The 27,394-nt window shown below is 39.8% G+C and overlaps 1 protein-coding gene across 18 annotated transcripts in view; it reads left to right on the forward strand.

Annotated features, from left to right (window-relative positions):
• The window catches only part of Sgms1 (sphingomyelin synthase 1), a 323,387-nt gene that overhangs the window by 160,715 nt on the left and 135,278 nt on the right, over positions 1-27,394 (forward strand). For 13 of the 18 annotated variants that reach the window (XM_029565807.1, XM_029565796.1, XM_029565804.1 and 10 more), the window contains one exon: positions 26,709-26,751. The exons of 3 other annotated variants lie outside the window; for them this stretch is intronic. The gene's annotated coding sequence lies outside the window, so the exon portion shown is untranslated. Of the gene's footprint in view, positions 1-24,157; positions 24,379-26,708; positions 26,752-27,394 lie in introns of those variants that run through there. 2 more of the 18 variants (XM_029565802.1, XM_017799310.2) reach the window with 2 other exon arrangements.

Consider the following 27,394-nt stretch of genomic DNA (forward strand, 5'->3'; position numbering starts at 1 on the left):
CAGTTTTTATCAGAGACCCAGTGATGATAGATCTTCATAATGCCACCTTGAGCCTCCAGAGAACTGACTAAAAAGTTCTTTGAAAAATCAGCTGAGGGGCTGGAGAGATGGCTCAGCAGTTAAGAACACTGGTTGTTCTTGCAGGAGACCCGAGTTCGAATCCCAGAACCCACATGACAGCTAACAAACTGTCCGTAACTCCAGTTCCAGGGGATCTGACAGCCTCTTCTGTCCTCCACGGGCATTGCATGACACAGGTGCGCTTACCTACATGCAGGCAATACACACATACACATAAAATAAAAATAATAAAATATTTTAAAAATTCAGATGAGATCCTGCATTAAATCTTGAACCACCAGAGAAACATTTAAAATTACATACCCATATACCATAATTACAGAAAGTGGAAAGTAATTTTAAAGCATTTTAAAAGAACAGTTATTGAAGCAGAAAGGCGTTCCCGATTAAATGCAAGCTAATAAACCTAAACTATTGGCATTATCAAGGTGAGCTGATGCTGTGGATCATTTCTTCAGGTGCATAGGGAAGTAGGTTAGTATGGGTTTATATTAGCACAGTGGAAAGACTGGAGGAGACCTCAGCCAGCACATAATTAGGGCTTTAGGGTATTGTTTTACATGAATATTTCTCAGCAGAGTATGTAAATACTATGTCAAAATTTTAAGGAGTAATTTAAAATGTAATATGGCTGGAACCCAAATCAGAAGACTAATGCAGATTAGAAGTGTCAATAAATAAGTGGAAAGAGCTGAGAACGGGCCACTTGTGATTGTTCTTGCAGGGTTTGGATTAGCATTTTTTTTATTTAGCTTTGATTTTAAAATCTATTTTCATTTGCTTGATTTGTTTAAATGTATTTATGCATCTTCTTTATATAACACTTCAGCTTCCTGAGTATTCTGTATTTGTTTAGAATTTATTGGCAAGTTTCAGAAACAGAGATGGTGCTTAGTTGGTGGTAGAGTTTAATGATTTTTAAGACTTAACTCAGATTCTCTGAATATCTCTAAAAGCCAGGTGAGATCCCAGGGAAAACGTACCTGTGCGGCATTCAGCAAATGGTGCTTTGGTTTTTCCATAGACTATAGGCATTTCGCCTGGACCGAAGGTTTGAAAGATAGCCATTTTAATTAGTTAACCAAGAAAAGAGGGCACAAAAATTACCTCACAATTGTCCTTTATTCTTTTGCTATAGAACTAGATTATTTATAATTAAGGTCCATGACAAGTTCTTGTTACCACTTTTTCAAACTGTGAAAAAAGGTGTAATTTTGTGCTGTCTTGCCACTGCTGATTTTCTGACACTATCTACCCTGGGGAAGAATATGTTTATATACTTATATAGTTATTTAAAAGTCAAAAATGAGAAAATCTTCTTAGCTATAATGACATCTTTGAGGTCTGGGCGTATACATCCCATTATAGTGGATAGTATCATCTGAATAGCTGATAAATCTATACTAAATGCTAATATGAGGTCTTTTGTAGCTTTTTGTGGTATTCAAGTAATAATGAAACTTCCTCTTCCTTATCATCACTGTCTCTCCTTACTTCAGTGCTTACTCGGTGCTGGCCACCATACTGTTTATACAGTTTCATAACTTCTCCCAAGAACTTTAAAGATGTGTGTATTTGAAGCTCTACTTCACAAGTGAAGGACAGAAGTTTACAGAAAGTGTTTCGCCTTGGAGGAGTTGGTTTCAGAGGTTTTGTTCTATGTTCTTTTCTCTCATTCCCTTCCCCCTCCCCTCTTTTTTCTTCTTAGGGGCTTTATTCAAATTGCCTCTCAGAAGGTGAGTATTTATGTATTCATGTAAACTTATATACTCATGTAAATCAGGTTTTCTGACATTCTTAGCCACCTACATAGATGAGATAAAATTTGAATTCAATCAACTGGTTTTAATGTTTTTTTAAATATTTTATTATTTTTATTTTACATGTATGCGTGTATTGCCTGCATGTAGCTAAGTGCACCTGTGTCGTGCAATGCCTGCGGAGGACAGAAGAAGCTGTTGGATTCCCTGGAACTGGAGTTACACACAGTCATTAGCTGCCATGTGGGTGCTGGGATTCGAACCCCCGTCTTCTGCAAGAACAGTCAGTGTTCTTAACTGCTGAGCCATCTCTCCAGCCCTGGTTTTAATGTTTAAGATGGTTACTATTTTAATAGAAAATAGCAAGTGTTGATGAGGTTGTGGAAAACTTGGAACCCTTCTGTGCTGCTGACAATAATTTCAAATGGTGCAGCTACTGTGGAAAACAGCACGGCAGTTCTCAAAAAATTAAAAATAGTATTTCCACGTGACCCAGCAATGCCACCTCCGGTTATATAGACATAAGAATTGAAAATAGGATCTTAAAGAAACATTTACCCACTCATGTTCATAGCCACATTATTCATAATAGCTAATTGTTGGAAGCAACCTAAATATTCATTGACATATGTATAGAGAAACAAAATGTGCCATGTGCACACAAGACAATGATGCTCTTTGGCTGGTTTTTAAAAGGAAAGAAATTGGGGCTGGAGAGATGGCTCTGTTAGTAAAGTACTTACCATGCATGCATGGGGACTTGGTTTGGATCCCCAGCATGCACATAAAAATATCTGGGTATTGTGTTGCGTACTTCTGATGCTAGCACTCAGGAGGCAGAGAAAGGATCCCTGGTGTTTGCTGGCTACCTGATCTTGCCCAGTTGGTGAACTCTAGGTTCAACAAGAGACCTTGTCTCAAAAAATAAGGTGGGGTATACTAGAGGGAATTTTCTATGCCAACTTCCGGTCTTCACCGCCCCCCCCATACATACAGACATATACACATGCATATACCACACATGCATACACACAAAGAGAAAGGAAATTTTTAGACATGGTACAGCATATAAGATCTTAAAATCATTGTGATAAGTTTGTGCTAAGAAAAACAAGGCCAGCACACTTATGTGAAGTATCTTGACTAGTCATCCATAGAAACAGCCAATAGAATGGGGATTTCCTGGGGGTAGTGAGAATGAAAATACTGTTTAACAGAATTTGTGTTTGGGATGATGCAGAAATTTTGGTGCTATGGTAGTAGTTGACAACCATATGAATGTTCTTAGTGGCAGAGAGTGCATAGTTAAAACTTACCAAGATGGCAGATTTTGTGTTATGTATTTTGTTACTTTTCAAAGAAAAGGAATAGATTGGTTTTGAACTCTTCCCTCTGAGGGATGAAAAAGATAAATCCATCATATAATTCATAAGTAGAGGTATTCTAACACACTAAACAGATTGATTGGACATGTTAAGAGTCATAGGAAGTCATTGAAACTTTCGGTTTTATTTTTTAAATTGTCAATGTGATGGTTGGTCTTGTCAGCTTGACAGGACTTAGACTCACCTAGGAGATACCTGTAGTTGTGTCTGTGGTGACATTTCCGCATAACTGAGCAGGGAAGAACCACCCTCAAAGGGCAGTCTAAATATAAAGAGGTCTAAGGAAAATGCAGCACGTACCTGCCTACTGCAGCTGCTGCTTCGTGAGTAAGGCGTCTATCACTGCCACTGCTGACGTCAGACTCTAGCTGCAGCCTTCTGCTGTGGAAAGGTAGTGTTTTGGTTTTAGAATAGACACTTATTATTCTTATACATTTGCCCCCTTTTTTGCATGTAATGCTTCTGCTAAACTGCCATGCATGGACTTAGAATTTGCTCTATCCTTCTTTATGGTATTCCGCACAGCATTGTTCCTGACCAAGGAACTCGCTTCACAAAGAACCGCGGCAGTGGACTTAATCATGCCCCTCATCATCATGAAGCAGCTAGCTGGGTAGCACAATGGAGTGGTCTTTTGGAGATTCACTTACAGTGCCAGTGAGGTGGCCATACCTTATAGGGCTGGAACAAGGCTCTCCAGAAGGCTCTATGTACCCTTAATCAGCATCTGATCTATGGTAACGTTTCCTTCATAGCCAGGATTCCTGGGTCCAGGAATGAAGGGACTGGGAATGGGAATGGTCAGCTCATCATGACCCCTACTAACAAAAGTTTGCTTCCCATTCTCACTACATTATGGTTTATTTGCACAGGAGTCCTGGTTCCAGAAGAAGGAATCCTTATATCAGGAGGCTCAATAACCATTCCATTGAGCTGGAAATGATGACCTTTTCCTGGCCACTTTGGGCTCCTGATTTATTTAAGTGAACAGGCTAAGAAAGGAGTTACAGTGTTAGCAGGAGTGATTAAGCCAGACTACCAGGGGGAACTTGAGCTGCTTTATGGCAATGGAATTGAGGAAAAGTATGTCTGGAATGCAGGAGATGCTTGAGCATCTCTTAGTTTTACCATGCTCTTTGATTAAGGTCTATGAGAAACTGTAACAACCCAACCTAGGTAGGAATGAGAGATGGCCCAGATCCTTCATGAATTAGGTGTGGGTCACTTCAGAGAAGGGACCAAGACCTCCTGAGGTCCTTGCTGGGAGTAGAGGGAATGTGGAACGGATAATAGAAAATAGTTATGGTCATATGACCTGTTACAGAAATGAGGATTGTAAGTGTCATGGGTCTTTCTTGTTTTAAGAATAGGTTTGTGTGTATATATGCATGTATCACATTGATAACTATATTTCCTTTACTCTTCTTTCACCATGTGTATTTGTTACTTTCTGTTGCTGTGATGGAATATCATGACCAAGGCAACATATTTACAGAAGGGATAACTGATTTGAACTTAGAGCTCCAGAGGGATAGTTCATGATGTCAGGGGGAGGTATGGCAGCAGGAGGCAGGAACAGGAAGCTGAGGGAGAGCATTTCATTCCATAGTAGGAAACAGAGGGAGTCAAGTGGAAGCAGAGCAAGGCTATAAAGTCTCAAAGCCCACCCCCAGTAATACACTTTCTTCAGGACTGCTGCCCTTCCTAAAGCTTCCATAACCTCCCCTAACAGCACCACCAACTGGGGCCTGTGGGCGGCATTTCTCATTCAAGGTTATAGAGTCACCTAAGAGCCGTGCCTCTGGGCATGTCTGTGAGGATGTTTCCACAGAGAATTAACCCTGAGTGTCACCTTCCAATGGGTGATCCAGATTGAAAAGGTCTGAGAGAAAGCAGTAGTGTCTGCCTGCCTTCTCTTCTTATGGAGTGAGTGTATCTTATTACTGCTGCCGCCAGCCTCTGCCAGCATCAGACTCCAGCGCCTGCAATCTTCTGACATGGGCTCAATACCAGCAACTCTCCAGAGAGCTTCTAGACTTTGAGTGCCAGACTGAGACTGACCTGGCTCTTCATGGACTGAGCAGCTACCTGGTTCCCGCCTCTCAACTCACAGGTGGTTATTGTCAGATTACGTAGCCTCTAGAGTGTAAGCCAGTCTAATGAATCCCTTTTAGAAAATGTTGGTTCTGTTCCCCTAGAAAATGCTAACAGTCAGCTTGGTGGAAATTGGCATTCTCATCTTGCCCAGTTCAGGGTGAATTGGCTTCTCTTGGAAATGTACTTCCCTGAAAGTTGATGTCAGCATAGATTTACTCCTGAGTGTGTTTAGCAGTACCTTTCTCAACTCGAGGGGAAAGCAAAATGCAAAAATAACATGGACTCACATTTAGACAGGTAAGCAGATACTAAGGTTACAGTGAAACTATTAACCAAAAGTCTTGTACTTTAGTTAAGCATAGGCAGGATGAATTACCTGGTCTGAACTGGTCAGCTGAAGGATTTGCTACTTAATACCCACTTGCTCTCTGGCCTATTATACAGACTCTTACTGGGCCCATTCAACTTCACATGGAAAGGTTCAATATGATAGAACTGGGAAGGTCCTGGCTACTATACCTGGGAGGTTACCATACCTCCCAGCCTTAACTTAGTATGGGTGAAATGGATTGTCTTGCTTGAAAAGATGGTTCCCCATTTCCTTGTTAGTCTGCAGCTATGTGAGCTGTCACTGTGCCAGGTGCTAGCAATTTAGTGGTGAGTAGAGCACACTTTCTAGCAGACAGGACCTTAGAAGCTAGCTGTGTGGAAAGTGTAACATAGGAGTATTGGGAACATCTGGCAGAGACTCCCCTCATTTTGGAGCCAGAGTTCCTATATTTACTGACAGTTAAGGTGAAACTTGGAATGCTTTGAGGACGCTATACCTCACTCTGATAAGAGTAGGGACTTCCCAGTGGGGCAGAGGGTAGAGTAGCTGGGATCATTTCAGCAGCACCACCACTCTCAGGCTTTTATTTATTTATTTTCTTTTCATGCAGTACTGAGAGTGAAACCCATGGCTTTGGATGTATTCCTCAGTTCTCCCACTGAATTCCATCCCCAGCCCTATCTTTCTTTTACGGTCACTTATTGATAGTTAGAAGCCAGAGTAGAATTTGGAAACCAAAATGCTTTAGTTAGTTAGGTTCACACTTAGAGACAGAAATGCTAGTGACATTCATGGGCAGCTGCCCATGTGCCAAAAGCTCTACATGCCTGTCCTCACTGCTGCTCTGTGAGCTATAGGTGGTAGCATGACTGGCTCCATTTTGCCTGTAATCACATAGCTCATAGTGAGTGAATTTGATTTCAGATGGTGACCTGGCTTGGCTGCTAGTAGAGAGGAGGTGTTTCTTGTTTCCCAAAGCCATATGATCACCTGGAAGTGGTGTAAGAGAGCCCAGAAGTTAACTGTCTTTAAACTGGGGTCTGGAAGCTGTGGAGTACGGATAGCTGTGTCTTTTCCTTTGGGGGCATATGATGGCTGCTGTGCATTATTGATGGGGTTGGTTTGAGTTTTGTTTAGGGAATGGGCCAATGGGGGGGGAGGGGCATTTACTGTTCTGTGTGCCTCATTGCTTTTCAGGGTATTGTTTGGAGTTGGCAGAGGGCAGTGGGCAGAGTATAACACTGGTGGCAGCCTACACAGTGTTTGTGATTCTGTTTAGTAAGTGAGCTGTATGTTGGTATTAACTGAAGTGAACAGGTTTAGCCAGTCCCCTTGGCACTTGGTTAGGGGTAAAGATCAACTATGAGCCAGCAGACTGTATTTTTGTGAAAATTACTTTATGCAAGACAACATACTTGGCACCACACCTGCTCGACAGCAAAGGCTGCAAGGTATTTAGGGTCATTAAAAATTATTTCCATCAGAATACAAAAACAGACCTTTCAGAACGTTCAGGCTTGTTCCCTGTAGGTTGCTGTGAGCATTCCTTCATCTACTCCAGCGTAGGGACTGTGATTGGTGGTTCTGAAGAAAGGCAGGGAGCTGTCTTGCCAGACTGGTCACGCTTGGTGTTTTATAGATGTGCTCAGAATTGAAGAAAAGTGACAGACAGGGAACATGTTCTCTTTTATTGAAGAGAGGTTGCTCCTTGTTTTGGAATTTAAAAAATGGAGTACATGCACATGACTTCAAAAAGTTCTCTAAGCAACACAGAGTTTCAGTTCTGTTGTATTCTTCCATAGGTGCTCTGGGCAGATTATAAGCACACCGTAGCTGCAGACTTAGCTCTTTTCTTTCATAATTTCTTCTGGAGGTGATTTCATTCAGCCTGGTAGAAATTAGGAATCTGTACCATTCGCTCTAATAGCTGCACTGTTTCAATCTGTGAAATGACAAGAACTTATTTAACCAGACTCTAGACCTTAAAGCTTTTATAAACAGCATTGAAAAGGATAACTTTATATGTTGTTTCATACAAGCCCTTGTATATTTGTACTAAACTGCTATGTCGTGACAGATACATGTTTATAATCTTGTAAGGCTTACTGTTGTGCTTGGTAAAGCTAGGGTTTGAACATCGTTGTGTGAATAGCCTCCTCTAAATGTTAGCTTGATTAAAATAGTTCCTATTCTGCTCGTCTTTGTGGAAAAGTGCAGATTAAATCACATTCTGATTAAATATTTTCTTCTAAAATTGAAGTATTTTAACCAAATTTTACTATGGGGAGTACAATTCAGTCATTGATCATGCCCTCCCCAACATACAGTGCCATCTTGACTCTGGACCCTCAGCGCTCCATGGAAGTTCAGGACCTGCTGTGTGTCGTTGATGAGCATGAGGGCGTTCACTCGGTTGCATTAGGTGCTCTGTGCTGAGTGCGGCTGCAGGACTGGGCTGCTCTGTGTTTTGCCTTCACTGTGTGTCACCAGTTTGTGTGGCATTTTTCTTCTGTCTTCCCGTGCGTTAACCAATCTGACTATGGGGCCTTCAAGTTCTTATTAATTTCAGCCAATTTCTGCAAATGGTTTTTAGTCTTTACTGTCTTTCCAAAGTTTTCTCTTAATGAGAAGTATGAGTGCTCGATGAAACTGGCACTGGATTTTGTTGTTGTTGTTGTTGTTGGGGTTTTTTTTAGCACTTAAAAAAATTGATTCTTCCAGAAGTTCATACAATGTATTTTGATCACATTCAACCTTCCTTCTCATTTCCAGCCCTCCCCTACTCCCCCTACTTCCTGTCCTTTATTATAATTTTTCTTATAAAGGCCTATAGAGTCTAATCTGTGTTGCCCAAACTCTCTTGGGTTGTGGGTCTATATCTTGGAGTCTGTTCAACCTACCAGGTTTCATATCCCTTAAAGAAATTGACTCTCTCCCAGCAGCTGTCAGCTGCCAGCAGATCTTCAGCTAGGGCTGAGGCTTCTTGCCTACCTTCCCCATGCATGATAGTGTCTGTCAAGCTTGGGTTTGCACAGGTCTTATGCATGTTGTTGTAACCGCTATGGGTTCATACATACAACTACCCTGTGATGTTCAGACAATATGGTTTCTTTGTATTTATCTACTACCTCTGGCTCTTCCAGTCTTTCTACCGCCTCTGCCACAATGATCCCTGAGACTTGAGAGGAGAGGGTGTAGTATAGATGTCCCACTTAGGACTGAGACTCCAGAGTCTTTTCTGTATGTTGACCAAGCTTGGGCCTTTTTGTTAATTGCCATCTGCTGCAAAAAGACGCTTCTCTGGTAAGAATTGAGAGCTGCATTAATCTTTGGGTATAACAATAAGTCATCAGGAATCAGTTTAATACTATGTCTATTTGTCAGAATAATAGTAGCTGGTTCTCCCTTACCACCTGTGACCTGTCTAGCCACAGATTCTTGGCTCTGGTAACAGTGCCCTGAATGGGCTCCATCTTGTGAAGTGGGCTTTAAACCCAATCAGAAGATGGTTGGTTACTCCCAGAATATTTGTGCCACTTTTGCACCAGTGAGCATATTTTACAAGGCCAGTTGTTATTGTAGATATAAGGATTATAGTGGGTAAGGTTGAGGATTACCTTCTCTTGGAGTGGTATGCATAGCACCTTCTAATACTATGAAAGCTAGCCAGTACAAATGAAGTTTCAAGGTCAGTAACAGTTTGATTTCTCCTTGTTTGTTCTGTGACTCAGATATGTAGTGTCTGCAGCAATAAAGTCTTACCCTTAAGTTCTGACCAGTAACGAAGAGCAATGGTAATAGCCAATATCATTTGAGAGTCTGTGGGACCTCCGTGGTCAGCATCTTCAAAAGAGGGAGTCCATTCCTGGTATTGGCTTTTGTATTTGCCAGTCTGTGGCATCATTGAACCCCTATTATAGGGTAACTACATTTAAACTCTTTTTATACTGTATATGTATACTTTAAGAATCTTCTACAGTAGTAGGTTTCCATATGACTTTCAGAAGGCCTTTAGTGTTAGTGATCCCATCCCTTACTTCCCTTACTCTCTCCTCTTCCTTGCCCTCCTATTTCCCTCCCATTCAGGAAGTTAATAAGTAGCCGTGGGGGTGTTCATGGGAGGGAAGATAGAACGCAGTGATAGAAAGTGGGAAAGAGGACTGATGGAATAGGAATGTTACTGCTTTTTGCTTCAGATATTTCTGCATTTGAGATGGAGTTTGGAACCTGGGCTTGTATTTAATCCTTTGGAACTATACACTGTATTTTAGGACCCACCTGGAAACCTCTGCCTTGCACTGTGCCTCATTAGTGCTGTTAGTGTGTGCCATTTTTGTTTTTTTCTAAACAACAACTTGCAAATTTATTTTGAATGCTAGTCTGCTAAAATGTTAACATCATGAATGAATAAATTTCACTCCGGTTTTACTAATTGTTCTTGTCAGAGGTGATCTGAGATGGATCCATAACAGTTGAGTTGAGAGCCAGGATTTGCTCTAAACTCCACACCATGTCATCATACATTTGTCTTCATAAGACCTGGTTTTCGGTCATTAGTATAATTCCTCTTGTACTTTTGAGGAACTTGACGCTCAGAATTGAATGTCTTATAGATCAGTAAGGGCTACACAACTAATGATCTGCAAACCAGATTCCTCTTTGCTCATCACAGGTGTGCCTGTTCCTCACAGGTGTTCCTGTCCCACACGTCAGATGATTAGCTTCCCTGGACCCCACCTACTAAGTTCTAGTAGAAACACGAAGGACTGTGCCAAGTAGGAACGCCCCTCATAGTTTCCATGCCTTATCATAGGCATCATATTTATACTTCTTGATTTCAAAACTTGTCTTCTCACATTATGCTTCCATTGCCTTCCATAGCATTTTTTAAATCAACAATAATCAAACCTTGCTTGGGCTCATAGTTTTGAATAGTTAGAATAATTGTAAATGCAAATCATTTTAATCCAGAGTCATCAAGGAGGGACCACTTCTTAGCTCTCTCAGTGGAACATTTATGGCTGAGAGAGAACAAAGCCCTTTTCAAAGTAAACAGATTAGCAGCAGCTGACCACCTCATACCTCTGAACTTGAGGCTGGGACCATTTTTTCCTTCCATTTGCTTCTGGCAACTCCATTTGAACTGCATTTATTTTCTACTAAGTGATTTTGACCTTCAAAAGGGAATCATTTGGAGGGTTTCTTACCAGAGTCAGGGTCAGGGCGTGGGTCCTGAAAGCCTCCCTGACAACCAATTAAAGACATGATTAGTAATGGAAAGCAGAAAGGGTATTTATTCAGTGTGGCCATGTTGAGAAGAAGAATAAAGAGGTGTAGTGACCCCTCCATCTTCCTGGTCCTAACATGAGGTTCAGGTACAAACAGAGGGCAGGAGCTTTGTATAAAGTAGTCCTGGTCAAGATGTGGAGCTGGGCAAGGTGTGATCTGCCCTTTACCATTGTATCAGCATCAGTCTCCCCTGCAAGGTGGTCTGATAAGTCGTCAGGACTGTGTGAAATATTTTTCTGGGCAAGATTCCCCCTCTGCCTGGCATCAGGGTCTCAGCCTTCTCTCAGTTCGAGAAATGTCAATTTCCTGGGGGGCCATTGGTTCAATATTTGGATAGCCAAAGGGAAGCACAAGTGTCTCTTATTTCTTCCAGGATGGTTGCAGGTTGATGTGGTTGAAACAGTATACCATGGAACTTAATAAGCTCATGGCTGAGATTTTTCTTTTTTTCTTTTTTCTTTTTCCTTCCCTAACAGGTGTTTAAGAATTAGGCTTCTTCAGGAGTTAAGTAGATTAAAAGGCAAATTGAATAATCCTTGCATATTCTACTCTCCGAGGTTCCCATGGAGGGAAAGCTTTGTTGGTGAATGAAAAATGTGATCTGACAACCTCCACCTGCTGCAGAGAATTTGTTGAAAGTCTTCCATGTGGAAGCCAGATCTTGGGTTGTGTGGATGAGTCAGCACAGGTTTGCCTGTTGTTTACAGTGTTGAGACTCTTTCAGTGTCTTCAGCAGAAGATACTTTCCAAAGATTACTCATGGACAGCTGTCATGACCATTTTACAGGAACAAGTTAGAGGTTGCTTTTAGTAACCATGCCATCTCTCAGCCCAACAGTACCAACCTTGCTTGTTTAACAAGGTGTTTATAGAATATCAAATGTTTTGGGAACAGTTGTAATGAAGTTTATTATGCAGGAACTGTTAGCAGATGATTATCTTTTTAAAAGTGTCCTTTATAATCTCATAGAGCTGCTGAGGCTGGAATTTGGGCCACAGTTAAATCAGTTAAGCCACAGAACTAGAGGGAACTATGTATGGCTGGTAAGGTAGTGTTTTCTGGTGAGTGATGGGAAAGAATTTCTAAGGTTTGAAGTAAACCACTTCGAAATGCCTCACACAGGACCGAGGGCTTGAGTTGAGAAATATTTCTTTACGGAATGTAGAAAGAGAAGTTCATTGCAGGTGTTGACTTAGACCTGTCTTTAGTGATTCAGAAATCATAGAGACTCTTTCTGAAATCACCCAAGTTGAAATAAAAGGAAAATAATCCTCCTTCTTCTTATGTGGAAAATGTGAATATGCTTTGAAAAAGTTTTGTTCAATTATTAACTCTCTGTGTAGACAACCTTAGACTTACTTGGATCTGTTTTATGTCTTTTACCTTGACGGAAGAGAGACTATTGATTTCAAAACCTAATGTTTGGAAATTTCTTAGATAAATAAACACAGCAGATTTAGAGCATCTCTTGGGATTACTCATTCTGGTTTGTGTTAATGTCATCTATACCCACAACTGTGGCTCAATGCAATATGGACTGCATTGTGTGTGTAGTGCTGCTGATTGAACTGCACACATGCCAGGCAAATGATATACCACTGAGCTACACAGCACTCCAGGCCTTCAAGTTAATTTTTAAATGTTTCTTTTAGTGATATTTTAATAAATTCTACTCATGAAGCCTGTCAAGTTGTATGCACATATGCCCTTTATCTGGTAAAACCCAGCTATGCTTCCCCAAATTTTACAGTGAACCTGAGTAACTTTTGTAAGAATAAAATAACACCCCAGCTCTCCAGAAAACATCACGCTAGGTATCTCTCAAAACTGGGTGAAGGCAGGGATAAAATGTAGACTGGCTGGGAAACAGTGTCCTTATGTTTTGATATGTAAAACATGTGAGAAAGTATATGTAGTCCCAAGGCTATAAAACGTATGCATTTATAAGAAATGCACAAAATTAGGATAAAAACATAAGTATTCAAAAAGCACAAAAGTCTGCAAGCACATTTACCATACTAATCAGGTATTTATTTAGTTCTGCGTGCCAGGCCCGGTTCTTGATGTTTAAGATATAGGGCATTGAATCAAAGACACTCTTCTGGCAGTAACTTGAAAAGACTGGGAAGAAACCTCTCTCAGGGGTAAACGTTTCCTGTGGATCACTAAGGTTCCTTGAGTTTCTGTGTTTTAAAAATATGCCTCAAAGGACTTTTTATTTTTTAATTTCGTAAACAGGAAAAAAATAAGAAAGTAAATATATTTCAGGAAAACTTTAACTTCCTGAAAGGAAAAAAAAATATTGACCCAGAAAGTTACTTTTTGTTACTTGGATAGTTATGTATTCAATATATTTTTATGTAACCAAGCTATTTTGGAGTTTTGTTTTAACCTAGGTCTGCCAGGTGACCTGATGCTTGGTGGCCCACAGTTGTTTAGTCACCCAGATTAATGGTTTGTGGTAGTGAGTGGGTAGATTCTTGGGGTTAGTGACATAGCTCAACCATAGAGTGGTTGCCTACCATGTACAAGGCCCTGGATTCAGTCCTCAGCCCCTCTTGGACAGTCCTTTGTACCCTCAGATTCTAATTGCTGGAGAGGGCCTCTCTGTCTCTGCTTATGGCTGTTCTGGGTGGAAGCTTGTATTTCGGCTGAGGAGTGAACCTAGGGGCCTGGTTAAGTGAAACATTTTCTCTAAGACATTAGTTTCATTGTAGTTCTGAGCAATGAAGATACGTAGTTTCCATTAGCCAAGGCTCTGAGACATCATGGAGCAAAGAAACCAAGGTAATTGCAGCCAAGAAGGGATTTCAGTTTATTTTTCTAGATGGACAGCTCCAGACCCATAGATGGGCAAGAGGACGGAGCCTCAGCGTTGAAGGCAGTTTCTGTGCATATTTAGGAGAAATAGGAAACCCTTAGCTCCTTAAAACTAAGAATAAGTAACAGGAGCAGCTTACCCATGCATGGAGCTTGAAATCACTTGATTGAATAAATTGTTGTATCCTCAAAAAGTTGTGCTTAAATTACATTTTTATAAATCACACAAATCCCTATTTTAAATCTCAGTATGGGACTTACTACTGCAGAAATCTTTGAAGTCTGCTGTACAAATTCTTTCTGTAAATGTGTTTTTATGGATCATATTTACTTATATCAAGAAACTCCTGGGTTGATTTTTCAGTTGATGGGTTTTCTTGTTTAGAAAATGAATAATACAATTAACCTCCTCCTCCTGTTTATATAAAGAAGTATCATTTAGCCCTATTTTCTTTTCATGCCTGTAGTATTTCCTTTAAAAGGTTTGTCAAGGTATGGGTAGAGAATCACAAATCTGACTTTTGAGAAGTTTCAACTTTTGCAGGACTTAAAAGGTTTTAGTACAAGTGTCTGGTTTGCTACTTTGGATATGTAGCTGTTAAAAAACACATCACATTGGGATTATGCCTTGCTTTCTGAGTTATGTGCTCTAGCTGTCCTTATTGCATAGATCTGACTATATTTTTAGCTATGGTTTAATATACATGTAAGATGCATGTGTATACCTACCATCTTCCACATGTATTTAATATGATTTGCTTACGTTGAATCCATTAAGAAGCACATTTAGGGGCTGTGGAGAAGGTTTAGTCTAAAAAGTGCCTGCTGTTCAAGCATGAGAACCTGAGTTTGAACAACTGTGCAAAATCTGGACCCACATCTGTAACCTCAAGGCCAGAGGCGGGGTGAAGGCAGGTAGATCCCTGGAGCAGCATGAGAAATTGCTGAGCTCTAACAACAGAGAGCAGTAGAGGAAGGTACCTGACATCAACCATGATCCTCCACATGTACATGTGTGTATGCACACATGCACATAACACAGCACAATATAACACACACACACACACACACAGAGAGAGAGAGAGAGAGAGAGAGAGAGAGAGAAATGCATTGATCTGTAGAAACTGAGATAATAAATGTACTCCTTTAATTCATCCTGGTCTACACAGCAAGTTCCAGGCCAGCTGGAGCTACAGGGAGAACTTAAACAAAAAAACAAGCAAACAAACAAACACACACACCCACATAAATAAATAAATAAATAAATAAAATAAAGAAGCACATGCATTCTGAAAAGGACAATAAATGACTTAACATTGCAACATCAAGACAAACCCAGCAGACAAGAAGAATGTCCTAGAACTCACTATGTAGACCAGGCTGGCCTCAGACTCACAAAGATCCGCCTGCCTCTGCCTCCCAAGTGCTGGGATTAAAGCTGTGCACTACCATGCTTGGAGCACATGCATTCTTATATATTGGTGCAATTGGAATTCAAGGCTACGCCTCAGTGTTGCCTGTGGATATACATAAGAGATTAAGAATGTAAGTTGGGCTGGGCTTGGTGATGTGTGCCTTTAATCCCAGCACTGGGAAGGCAGAGGCAGGTAGAGCTCTGTGAGACAAGGACAGCCTGGTCTACTTAGACAGTTCCAGCTGGGGCTACATGGATACCCGGTCTAGAAAAATAACATAACATAACATAACATAACATAACATAACATAACATAACATAACATAACATAAAATAATCAGAAACAAAGCAAAAAAGCACACAAACAAAACACAGCCAAGAATGTAACTTGGTTAGCTATTTATGTCAATGCCATTTGTTTGTTACCATCTGTCTGACTCTCTGAATTGCAATGATGTGGCTTCCAAATAACACAGGGAAATTATTCATAGCTGCATGGGTTATATATTTACCACTTGCTGAGAGCTATAGTAAACATTTTTCTAGATATTATAATGGAGTAAATTTCTAAATGGATCATCAACGCTAAAGAAAAATTTTCAAAAAGTTAAAAACATTGCATTTTATATAAAATGTGACCAAGATTTTGTAATGGGAGATTTTAGGGTGAAGTTGAGGTTTTGGCCACCTTTCCCAATATACCAATAAAAGAGATAGGTAATTATGAAAATCAGGGAAAAGTTTGTTTAATGTTGCTACATTGGGAAGGGAAACAAATAAAGCAGCCCAGTGACTCCATCTATGGGATACTGACTTGAGTTCAGGTTTAAATAGAGGAAGAATTGGAACAAGGGGCAGGAGAGGGGTAAGGGGTACTGGTCAGGGTGTGGCCTGATTGATGACTGTCTCAGCTTTGCTTCTGCAGGGTGGTTCAAAGATGCCCTAATTGTTGTCATTGTTTGAAGCAATGAGTCTGGTTTCTACAAGCTGTTTGCTCCTGCTCCAGGACTGCCTGAGCCTCACAGTCATGGATAATCGATCGTCCTCCTTTGGGGCAAGGGGAGAGAGTATCTGTCCTACAAGGTTCTGTTGTTCCTGTAATCCAAGATGACTCAACAGGAAAGGCTAAGGACCATGGTTTATCTCTGTCTGAATTATCAATGATAACAATATTGATTCATTTCTATAGAATAACACATAGATGGAATTGGAGTCACCGGGCTGCTTTATTTGTTCCCCTTCTCAGTAACACGATGTTTGGGGTTATCTTTTCTTCCTGGCATCTCCACTGGACAAAATTTATTTACAATGAAATAATTATTTAGAGCTGCTTTCAGTGAACTAGAATATAGCTTTACTAATTGGAACGATCCCAGAGGTCACTCCGATGATGTATATCACAACATTCAAAAGATGCCCCAGAGTGTCTCACCCATTTCAAGTCAAGTTTTTCTTGACATCATTTAGATTATTTTTTGAGGACCAGCACTTTTTAACCCCAGTACTTGGGAGGCAGAGGTAGGCAGAGCTCTGTGACTTCAAGGCCAACCTGGTCTACATAGTGAGGTCTAGGCCAGCTGGGGGCTACAAAGGAGACTCTATAAAAATTTAAAATATTTTAAAATTTTCAGAGCAGTTTTATTGAGTTAGATTACAGATTCAGAGTCTGAGATAACTGCTCTTTTCATTTGCATTGAAGCCCAAACAGGGAGAGTATTCACCAGTATTCTAGTGTCATCTATTGTGACCGTGCCCTTTGCCCCCAAGAAGAGAATATTGAAACTGATTAAGGTTGTAGCATCATTCCTGATCTAAGTAGTTCCTCTAATAAGCAGATAATACTAGAATTTATTAGTTTCTTTAATCTAATGGAGAGACAGGGCATTAGTATATTTTTAGTGGAAATAAAAGTCAAATAATCTGAGAAATTCAAATTTATCTAAAAATAACTAAAATGAGATGGTCTCAGAATTGGCTCATTTTAAGAATCTTGATAGGAAAATTTGTCAGTTCTAATTATGAAGTTAGTAGGGTGAGAATTTATCATGTGACAGCCATAAAATAGAGAATGTTTTCCAGTTGTTTGACTTGTTGTAATCCTTTATCTGACAAAAGTATTGGTTTTTCAGAAACTTGCCATATTGAGATTATAAGCCATAGAAGAGAATTTAGAGACCTTCTTAGAAATTGACTTCATTAAAAAATTTTATTTTATTTTTTATGTGTATGAGTGTTATGCCTGCATGTGTGTAAGTGCATCTGTGTCATGCAGTGCCCACGTAGGACAGAAGAGGGCACTAGATCCCCTGGAACTGGAGTTAACAAACAGATGCTAGCCGCCTCATGGGTACTGGGATTGGAATCCAGGTCTTCTGTAAGAGCAGCCAGTATTCTTAACTGCTGAACCATCTCTCCAGCCCCAGAAATTGACTTCATTTTTTATATGAGAAACCCAAAGCTCAAAGGAGAGAAGTTGAAAATAATAAAATTATATTTCTTTTTTTCTTAAAAAAAAACTTTCAATTTTTTATTTTTGAGAATTTTATACATGAATATTGTCTGCATTATTTCCATCTCTCCTAGTCCCCCACCAGCGCCTCCCAAGGCTCCCACTCCCTCTCAATTTCTTCTCCTCTTTTAGATTATTGTTGTTATACATATGTGCATTTATAAATATACATACATATATACATATATAATGTACAAATCCATTTAATGGTGCTCATGTGTGTATGTATTTAGGGCTGTTCATTTGGGATTAGATAACCTCTCAGGGAGCTAGCCCCTATAGAAAACTGATTCTCCAACTCTCAGTATCCATTGATTGCCTGTAACTCTTCATCCTGAGGTAGCACCCCGTGACATTCCCCCCATTCACCTTGGCATGTGAACTGGTTTTGTCCTTAAGCAGACCTTGTTAGACTATGATACTGTGGAGAATTCATTAGTACAGCTTCCCTAATAATGTCTCGAATGCATTAAGTAGCAGCAGGTATCTTGCCCCTCTGGCTCTTATATTCTTTATGTTCCCTCTTTGCAATGTTGCCTTAGGTGAGGAGGTTGCTCTGTAGATGTGTCACTTAGGGCTGCGCAGCTCACAGTCACTTGTTCTCTGCATCTGACCAGTTATGGAACCATGTAATAGTCTCCATCTCTTGTAAAAGAAGTTTTCTTTGATGAGTGGTGAGAGTTACACTTGTCTGTAAATATAAGGATATATATTTAGAATACACTAAGAAATTATATTGGCCTAGGGATGTGACAGATATAGGTTTTTCTCTAGGGTCTATGTCCTCTCCAGCCATGTGTTTGTAGCTGTGTTTATAGTACCACCCATGATTTCCCTCCCATTGAGTGGACCTTAAATCCAATTGCACAGCTGTTGATTACTCCCAAGGTAAAAGTAACCACTGTTGCACCAACAGAGATAGTTTGCTGGTCTGGTCATTGTTGTGGTTTGTAGACTTTACGGCTGGGTAGTATCATTGATTGGTTTTCTCCCTTAGCGGCTTACATGGTATCTTCTGATACTATGAGAGCTAGTTAAAGCTAGCTGTATTTCTTTTTAAAAATCAAACATAACTCTGTTTCTTTAAAAACAACTTGACTTAAGTGATATAAACTGTTTCTTCCAATTAGCCTAAAAGACAGTAGCTATAACTAATATGTCAATAGTATTTCTTTACATAAAGTAACTAAGGTTTTTATCATGAGCTGTGCAACTTTGGTGTTTTCTTGGTTGCAGAAGCCATAAGAAAAAATTATAGCTGGGTATGCTGGAGATGCCTTTAATCCCCACACCTGGGAGGCATGGGCAGGCAGATCTCTGTGAGTTTGAGGCAAGCCTGGTCTACATATCCAGTCAGACCAATCAGGGCTACACAGTGAGACCCTGTCTCAAAAAAAGAAAAGATTAGGATTTAAGAATATAAATCTGAGAATCCTAGGTCAGGAACTAACTGGGGGCTGATTCTTGTTTTCTGTGTACTTAGCACACGATGCTTAAGTGTCCCTTTTGACCTTTTGCCCAGGCATCTAACTCTGACTTCCATGTAGACTTAATTGTGCTTGATTCTTGAGGTCTATTCTCATTGGCGGAGCCCATAATTTTGGATTTTAGGTAGTAGGTATTCCCAAACCCGACCAGTTCATGAATGACTCTCTTTGGGTCAAATGATTTTTCTGTATCAGTCAGCTATGTCCATGTATGGAGTTGTGTCAGATGGTACAGAAATGGCAGTTGAAAGACAGCTGGACTTGAGGGTGTAGCAGAGTTTCTTAGAAAAAGGAGGTGAAGAGATACCCTGAATGCTACTAGAAGTAGTTACTTGATTCTTGTTTGAAAACATTTCCTTAATCTGCCTTGTGAGTGAATTTTATACATATGAACACATTTTTGGAGGGGAGGCAGTCTGCGTATTGAACCTATAAACATATGCTCTAGCCCTCCGCCTTTGTTCACGGTAAACTTGTGATTTCGTATTAGTCAGTCTTACATTCCTATTTGTTTGTTAAATTTTATCTCTTTTAGAAACACAAAAGAGAGGTTTTTTTGTTTGTGATTGGCAAAGTTTATTATAGTAACTTGTTTTGATGATTCATGTTGAATTTTCTTTTGAAGATATGTTACTTCAAAGTATTTTGAAAGTATTTTAAATTACAAAGTTCTCATTGTATCTTTAATTTCTGGTAAATACCTACTCCAGCTTCAAAAGGCAAGGCTCTTGAAGATTTGTTCTTAAGATAGTTATTAAGTTGTTGGACTATACATGGGCTATTTGGGATATGCCAAAACCTGTGTGGGACTTTCTGACTAGAGATAATGTTACTATTTCAAGTGGCGGATGCTGTGCTTCAGTAGATAGGACATAGCGTAGAGAGCTGTTATATTTAAGGAATTAAGTTTTGGTTAAAAACTATTAAGACAAGATATTCAAACAGTAATAAACTATAAAATAGTAAGATTCAAATGTAATATGGAGGTAATTAATCACTAATCTAAAGCTTATTTGATGCTTAGATAATAGTTTGATAAATCTATCATCTATCTATCATCTATCTATCTATCTATCATCTATCATCATCATCTATTTATCTATCTATCCTTCTATCCAAATAAGATCAGGTAGGCATTTTTTCCATCACTGTGAATTATTTCTGTCACTCTTTCTAGGCTAGATGTTGGGTATAGATCAACAGTGTGGGTGATAGAAAGGGAGTAACATTCAGGGCGCTGTAGGCCAGTCATGGAACAATGAAATACATCTCTTGAAGGACAGGTGGTCTCACCAGTGAGCTGAGAATCTCAATTTGATGTCATTTGAGCAGAAAACCAGTAAGTTTCTACCAGGTGCTGACTGGGGTCTACTGCATCCACTGGGGTCCACTCACAGAGGTAATGTGAGTCTCACCCTCAAGAAGCTGTGATTCAGTAATATGAGAAAGGTTATTTTGATGCACTGATGGGTAGGGATTTAAAAACAATTCAAACTGCTCCCCAGAGGTCATGCTTGCAAGACATGGTGGTGACAAATTATCTCTTCAAATTGGGAATTTCTTAATAAAAGTTCTAGGAAACCAAGACACATTTGGGTAGCTTGTAAAAGGTAACAGAGATTGAAATTTGTCTTTGAGAAAGGGGTAGTGTTAGTTTTAAAAGCAAACAAAAGAAAAACAGCCTTTAGAGATTGTGAACTGAAGGTCCCAGAAAAAAGCCAGACCGGTGTTAAAGATTTGACAAGACTCATTGACTGATTAGAAATTAGATGATTGTGGTGAGTTAGAGTATTGCAGATCTGGAGCCAAATTATTGTGGGTGGCTCCCAGTGAACAGCCATTCATAGCCCACCTCTGTGCTTAACTTCACACCCTTGTGTCTATCAGGCACATTCTTTTAGAACAGACCACTAGTTTCATTTATGACTTCCTTTTCTTTTGTGACCCTTAAAAACTTCGTGAAAGTGCTACCACATTGGAGCATGGTATTTGGGGTAGCTTGAATCCATTTTCCTGGACCATGGCCATTCATAATTGGCTCTGGAAGATATTAGAGTTATGGGAAGTGGGTGTACAGTTGAATAAGATGGTTTGGGATGTTCACACACACAAAAAAAATCAAATTAAAAACATGAATTATATTTGAGGAGGAAGCATAAAAATTTATGTCATGTTAATTAGTAGAGGTGATGAACATTACCATTGAAATCTACCCGATGACTTTATAGATATACACAGGTGCCAAGGATCCGAGTGCAACCGATTATGACTACTACAGACTAGAGACACATGCACCAACATCTCAGTGCTATTAGCAAAAACAATGAGTCTGTCTGTAAGAAACAGTATATTCTAAAATGAAATGGAGATCTTTTTTAAAGTTGAAAACGCATTCAATTTTATGTCTTATTAATGAAAAGGGCCATGCTTCCTTTTAAAAACTGTGGACTTTCAACAGCGAACCTAAAAATTTTATAGTCACTTTTGAAGGAGATGTATCTTTGCTCTGGAAACTGTTACTGAGTATGTTAAAGCTGTAATGAAATGCTTCTTCTAAGAAAATTTTGTTTTAATCATCTTTATATCCTTTTCCCCATCAGCACCCTCCCATAGCCCCCCACTGGATTTCATGCATTTTGTCATTTATGTTAGGGCCTATCAAGTCAAGTTAGGATCCCCTGATGTCCTTCAGTGCACGTTATCCCACCGGGGTCTTAGGCAGCCTATCTAGAGTCCCTCCCTTTAAGAAGATCAGCTCTTCCTCAGAATTTTTTTTTTTTCCTGGTTTGTTCTTTATCCCATATACAGTGAACCACCAAAGGATGTATATCATAGGCTTTAGTCAAGGATTCAGATGAGGCCCCTAACAGGGAATAATAGCTGTGTCTGTTGATGTTGCTTATTTGCCTTGGTGGTGTGAGTTGTGACATCCCTGTTTCACGCCACCCTAACCTTTGCTGGTGAGATAGGTGGTGAAGTGCCTTTCTTTACTGGAATGTAGTCCCTCTTGGTGAGAGGAAGGACTTGTTGCTTGCCCTGAGGTCATGTTCAAAACTGGATTATTTCCTGACTTCTGTCAGTTTTGCTTTGTTGAGTACATTTATCTCATCATTTCCTCAAAAAAGAGAGAGAGAGAAAGAAAGAGAGAAAAAGAAAAGAGGGAAAAAAAGGCAGACTTGCCCTTCTTTTTCTTTGCTTAGGCCGGCTACATCCTTAAGTGTGTGGTATAAGTTCTCTGAAATTCCTTTCCCCCAAATCTCATTTGGCTCCCACATTTTAGCAGATTCCTTTGTAACTGCCTTTTCCTCCTGGGAAACCTCTTCTTCTTAACTCCTCTTTCAGTTGTTTTTTCCAGAGGACAAAGAAAAGGAAAGTCAATTTCAGACTTTCCAAGTTGGAAAGTTGAAAAACTGACAGGGTAGTCAGTAAAGTTTTGTGTTTTCTCCTACAACCCCGTCCGTCCCCCAGCACCTCAGAGGGAAGAGCCCTGTGAGGTCTGGAAGAGAATCCTGACAGTCTATGAATTCTGGCACATTTAAGGAAGGCCTGGGAGAAGACATTTAGCTTATTCCTTGCATGTTATGTGTTTACTCTTGAGCAGCTAAAAATGCAGGGCACTGAAGGGTAGAGTAAAAGTTTCCTTGAGAGCAATGGAAAGTTCTCCCTTGTGAAGAGAGCTGGCACTCGTTGTGGGAGCTGGCACACAGGAGACTGCACCTTTTAGCCCCTAAAGCCAGAGACCATGCCTTGGGTTCTTTGACACTTCATGAGAGAGAGCAACGGTTGAAAGGGTTCATCACCAAGCAGAGGAATAGAGGAAATGGTTCAGTAAACTGACTTTGCTGGGAGTTAGGCATTAACGGAAGAAAACATTAACTTCATATTTTAGAATGCTGTTGTTTTAAGCCAAACTCTAACTTCCAAAAATATGCTGTTTGTAAGAGAAAATATTCAGTGTTTTTATATTGTTATAATAAAGTGCAGTTTTAATGGAAAATGTAATTAAATTGCTCTTGTGCTATTACTGATCTCTCTGTATTATTCATATCTAAATTACACACCATCTTCCCCCAGAAGGAATTACTGAACTATAATAATGTGGCTTGAGGCAGACTTCAAAAACAAAGCATGCTTGCTGTAATTTCCACATCATCTGTGCATGGTACACAGTGACAACACAATGGCATGGTCTCTCAGTGTTACTTCTGGGCAGCTGCTGCCTGCTAACTAACCAACCAACTAACCAACCAACCAACCAACCAACCAACCAACCAACCAATCAACCAGATTGCTGCCCTGAGAAGAAACCTATGCACTTCCTGAAGAAAGAGGACAAGGGGATGACCCTACAAATGTAAAGTGGGAGGTTGCCAGAGTCTTACAAAATGTCATAGGCTTTAATTCTTTCCTTCCTCAGGAAAGAATGGTTCTTATAGCCATTCCTTTCTGCTTTAGGAAACTTTCTACTCTAGTGTGTTTTTCCTGGGTGAAAGTCATCAGTAGCAAACACATAGGGATTTGAGTATTGCTATGGCAGAATTTGAAGACTAGGAGAAGGGTTCCTACCTTTCAGTATTCTGCATGTCTGTATAGATTTCTGCCTTAGTTTTTACTCATTCCTACTTGAACAGTTAAAATCTTAGGATAAAGATAATTGAGGAATTTTGTTCTTTAGACATGTATTGTTCTACCCATGTATGCATAGTTAACTTGCTTACTCGTGTAGTTCCAGGAAGATCTTGTGTCTTCACTGAATGCCTCCGCTGTGAAAGCAAGCCCCAGCTTTGACTATACCCTCCCGATGCTGAGTCTCATGAAAGAAAGCTCACCAGAGAGTTCCCGCTGTTTTCACGGGTTATCTAATCTATAAGGAGTCCATCCAAGCCTACTTTTGTTTCCTGTCCTCAAGCTCCTTGCTAACAAGACACTTTCCATCAACACAGAAGAAAGGAATGCCAGCACCTTTCCTTAGGATCAGAGCCTTAGCAATGTGAAACTAGAAAATTTGAGAATTGCTGGATGATTTCAGATTGAGAAGCAGACTCAGGTGTATTTGTTATTAAGCCAGAACTTTCGTGCTGAACGCACTGTATTCTGAGGAGTTCATCAGATTTGATTTGGAACACTTTACCACTTTCTCTAACTGTAACCTTGGAGAAGTTACATAATCTTTGAGCTGAGTGTCTACATCTGATTAAGTTGTGGTGAGTAGCTGGTTGTGGTGCACGCCTTTAATCCCAGCACTTGGGAGCCAGAGGCAGGCGGATCTCTGTGAGTTTAAGACCAGCCTGGTCTAGTAGTGAGTTCCAGGCCAGCTAGCTGGGGCTACAGGGAGACCCTGTCTCAAAAACAAAAAAAAGTTACAGTGTCTATGACCTTTTCAATGCCCATCCATTCTTAGGGAGATTGAATGTAAGGGTATTTCAGAGGTGACATCATTTATTGCAAGCAAAATAATTTTATATTTATCATTGAGGATGCAGGAAGACCTTTTTAGGTACGTGTCTTTACTACCTCATATATTGTCTTTAAGAAGCAGATATTCCTTATCTCAAATGGCAGAATAGAGTATTCTCTTTTTGAATTGCATTCCTATTTTGACCCTGCTTTCTGAAATTACTTAGTGGGGAAATTAAACATTCATGGAGGTGTGGCATGTTGTTGGAAGGTGGCATTCTCACGGGTCCCTCGGTAAGTGATGGTAGTTTATCTTTCAGCGTATACAACTGTCTCTGAGGGACACGGTGCTCTTCAGGTGTCTCCTGTTGTAGAGAGAAAGTCATAGTGTAATAAAACCAGTTAACATGTTTCAGAATTGCATATTGGGAAGAAGAAAGGTTTCTTTTGAAAGCTCTCCTTTGAGGTACAGAATGGTAAGGGTGCCTGCTTATAGAGCCAGCCATTCAACTTGGTAATTCAGGAGACTGTGGATTCTGAATAACTTGATTCTTCTTTAAATGACTTATGGGCAGGGAAAATGCAACAGTTTCTATATCCAATCAGTAACTTTATTTCTGTGAATAGATCTCTTTTTGTTTATAACATCAGTGGCCCTGCACACACGGTTTTAAGAGGAACAGCTCTGCCTCAACTTCAGATACAGGGTGCTGCTTAGACTCTAATTATCTGTGACCAGAGGGAAGCAAAGCAGGCTTGCATGGGAACTGGAAGGCCAAGTGAAGTGATAACGTTTGTGGCTTGGTCTAGCTCCTATCATGCAAGTTAGGGCGTCGTTGTCTATAGATATTTTTGTACCTGTAGAAAAGCAGGCCGATTCCCTTCACCTCTTTCCTGTCTTTCTCCTTCTCCTCATGTTAGCCTCAGTAATGCCTTCTTCCTGGGTATTAGAAAGGCCACTTCCCTTCTATGTCTGCTCTAAACAGCTTCTCTGCCCTGCAGTCTCTGGAGACCTTGCCATGTTGGCCTCAGACTAACAATCCACTAGGAAAGGTGCCTCCACCAATATGGCAGATCTACCTGAAATAGCATCAGCTTGCAGCAGTTGCTCCTTGCTTTTCTCTCCTGAAAGCATTTGATTTTGGTCCAGGTACAGATTCTCCCACTCTTAGACACATCCCTGGATCATAATGATTCCTTAGTATCCTTCCCTCTAGGCAGGACCAATGTATAGTGTTCAAAGTCAGCGTGCCAGTGACCTCTTAGGAGAGTGGTGGTTACTTCAGAACTTTTATTAGCTACTCAAGATTTCTGCTTTTTATGTATGCATGTATATCAGTAGTAAAAATGCTCATTAATTAAAAAATTTTCTTTATTTTGAGACTGGGTCTTTATAGGTCAGTTGATCTTGAACACCCTTTGCTGGCCTCAAACTCACAGTCCTCCTATCTCAGTTTTCTAAGTGCTGGATTATAAATAGGCATTAAAAGTTCCTTTTCTCCCTTCCTCTAGTATACTAATACATGCACGTATATTGTATTTAAGTATTCACAAATATATGTTGAAGGGTCATATTTTATTTAGTTGAGAAAATCTTTGATGGAAGGAAGCAAGCCGAAGCCTGTTGTGCAGTGGATCGAGGCCTGTGTGCACGTTCTCGGCTCTCACACACACCTCTGCATGCTTCCCACTTACTCCATTTAACTTGTTGGTACTATTGTAGTAAGAAGGAAACAAACCTATTGCTACCCCTGTTTATGCAGATTTGCAGTTCTTAACTTTTGAAAAATATGCTTGCCTATTATTTTCTACATAGTAAATTAACAGTTAATCTACACGGAAAGGGAATCATTCATGAAATACACAGTAGAGATATTCACAGTATGCCCTTAGAAGCACTTAGCGTGCACTGTCTTATTGGTACCCACACAAGCTTGTTCTGCTTGGCCTTGCCCAATGGCAGCTTACTCTGAATACCCGGGTAGCCAGAACTAAGCTGGGAAGGATGAAGGAGCATTTTTTTTCTCAATAGATAATAACAAGAAATGAATAGTAATTATCTTCGATTTTAGGGTTTTTTCTTTCCCATATTAGCAGTTTATTATATGAAGAATGTAATTTATTTATTTTCTCCTAGGCTGGAAGGAAGACCAATGAAGAAAAATAGCACCATGATTCAGGTAAATGAATATTTAATTCCTTTATGCTTAAGTGTCTACTTTCTATGTATTCCCAATAAGAAATTCTAAACAAACGATTGTGGCTAACTTGAATATGTTGGGGGCGGGGCGACAGTTGAAAGTCAAACACACATGTATGCCATTTAATTAGTTTAGTTATTGATCAAATCACATATTTAACACAAATATATACAAATAAAGTGTTATGAGTAATATTTTTTCTTACTCCAGAACAGTTTTTGTGTTTACTTACACACACATAGACACATACACACACACACACACACACACACACACACACACACACATACATACATGTATTTATGACATCACCATCTTTATTGTGAGTCACATTTTGGAGCATCTACTATACTTTCAATAGCAGATCATCATATTGGATGTTTGCCATCCAGCCCTTGGACATTTTTATGTGGTGCTGGTGTTAGAAATTGATTCCAAACTCTTAAGTATCTGTGTGCATGATGTTAGGACAGTTACTGTCTTTATTTATTTATTTATTTGTTTGTTTGTTTATTTGTTTGTTTATTTATTGGCAAGTAAACATTGAAGCTCTCCATGTAACAATTTGTATAGCAGCCTTGTGAACTTATTTTTTTGCTCTTTTTCTTCCTCTTTCTTCTCT

This window comes from Nannospalax galili, unplaced genomic scaffold (assembly GCF_000622305.1).
Source record: "Nannospalax galili isolate Female #2095 unplaced genomic scaffold, S.galili_v1.0 scaffold498, whole genome shotgun sequence".
Taxonomy (NCBI): domain Eukaryota; kingdom Metazoa; phylum Chordata; class Mammalia; order Rodentia; family Spalacidae; genus Nannospalax; species Nannospalax galili.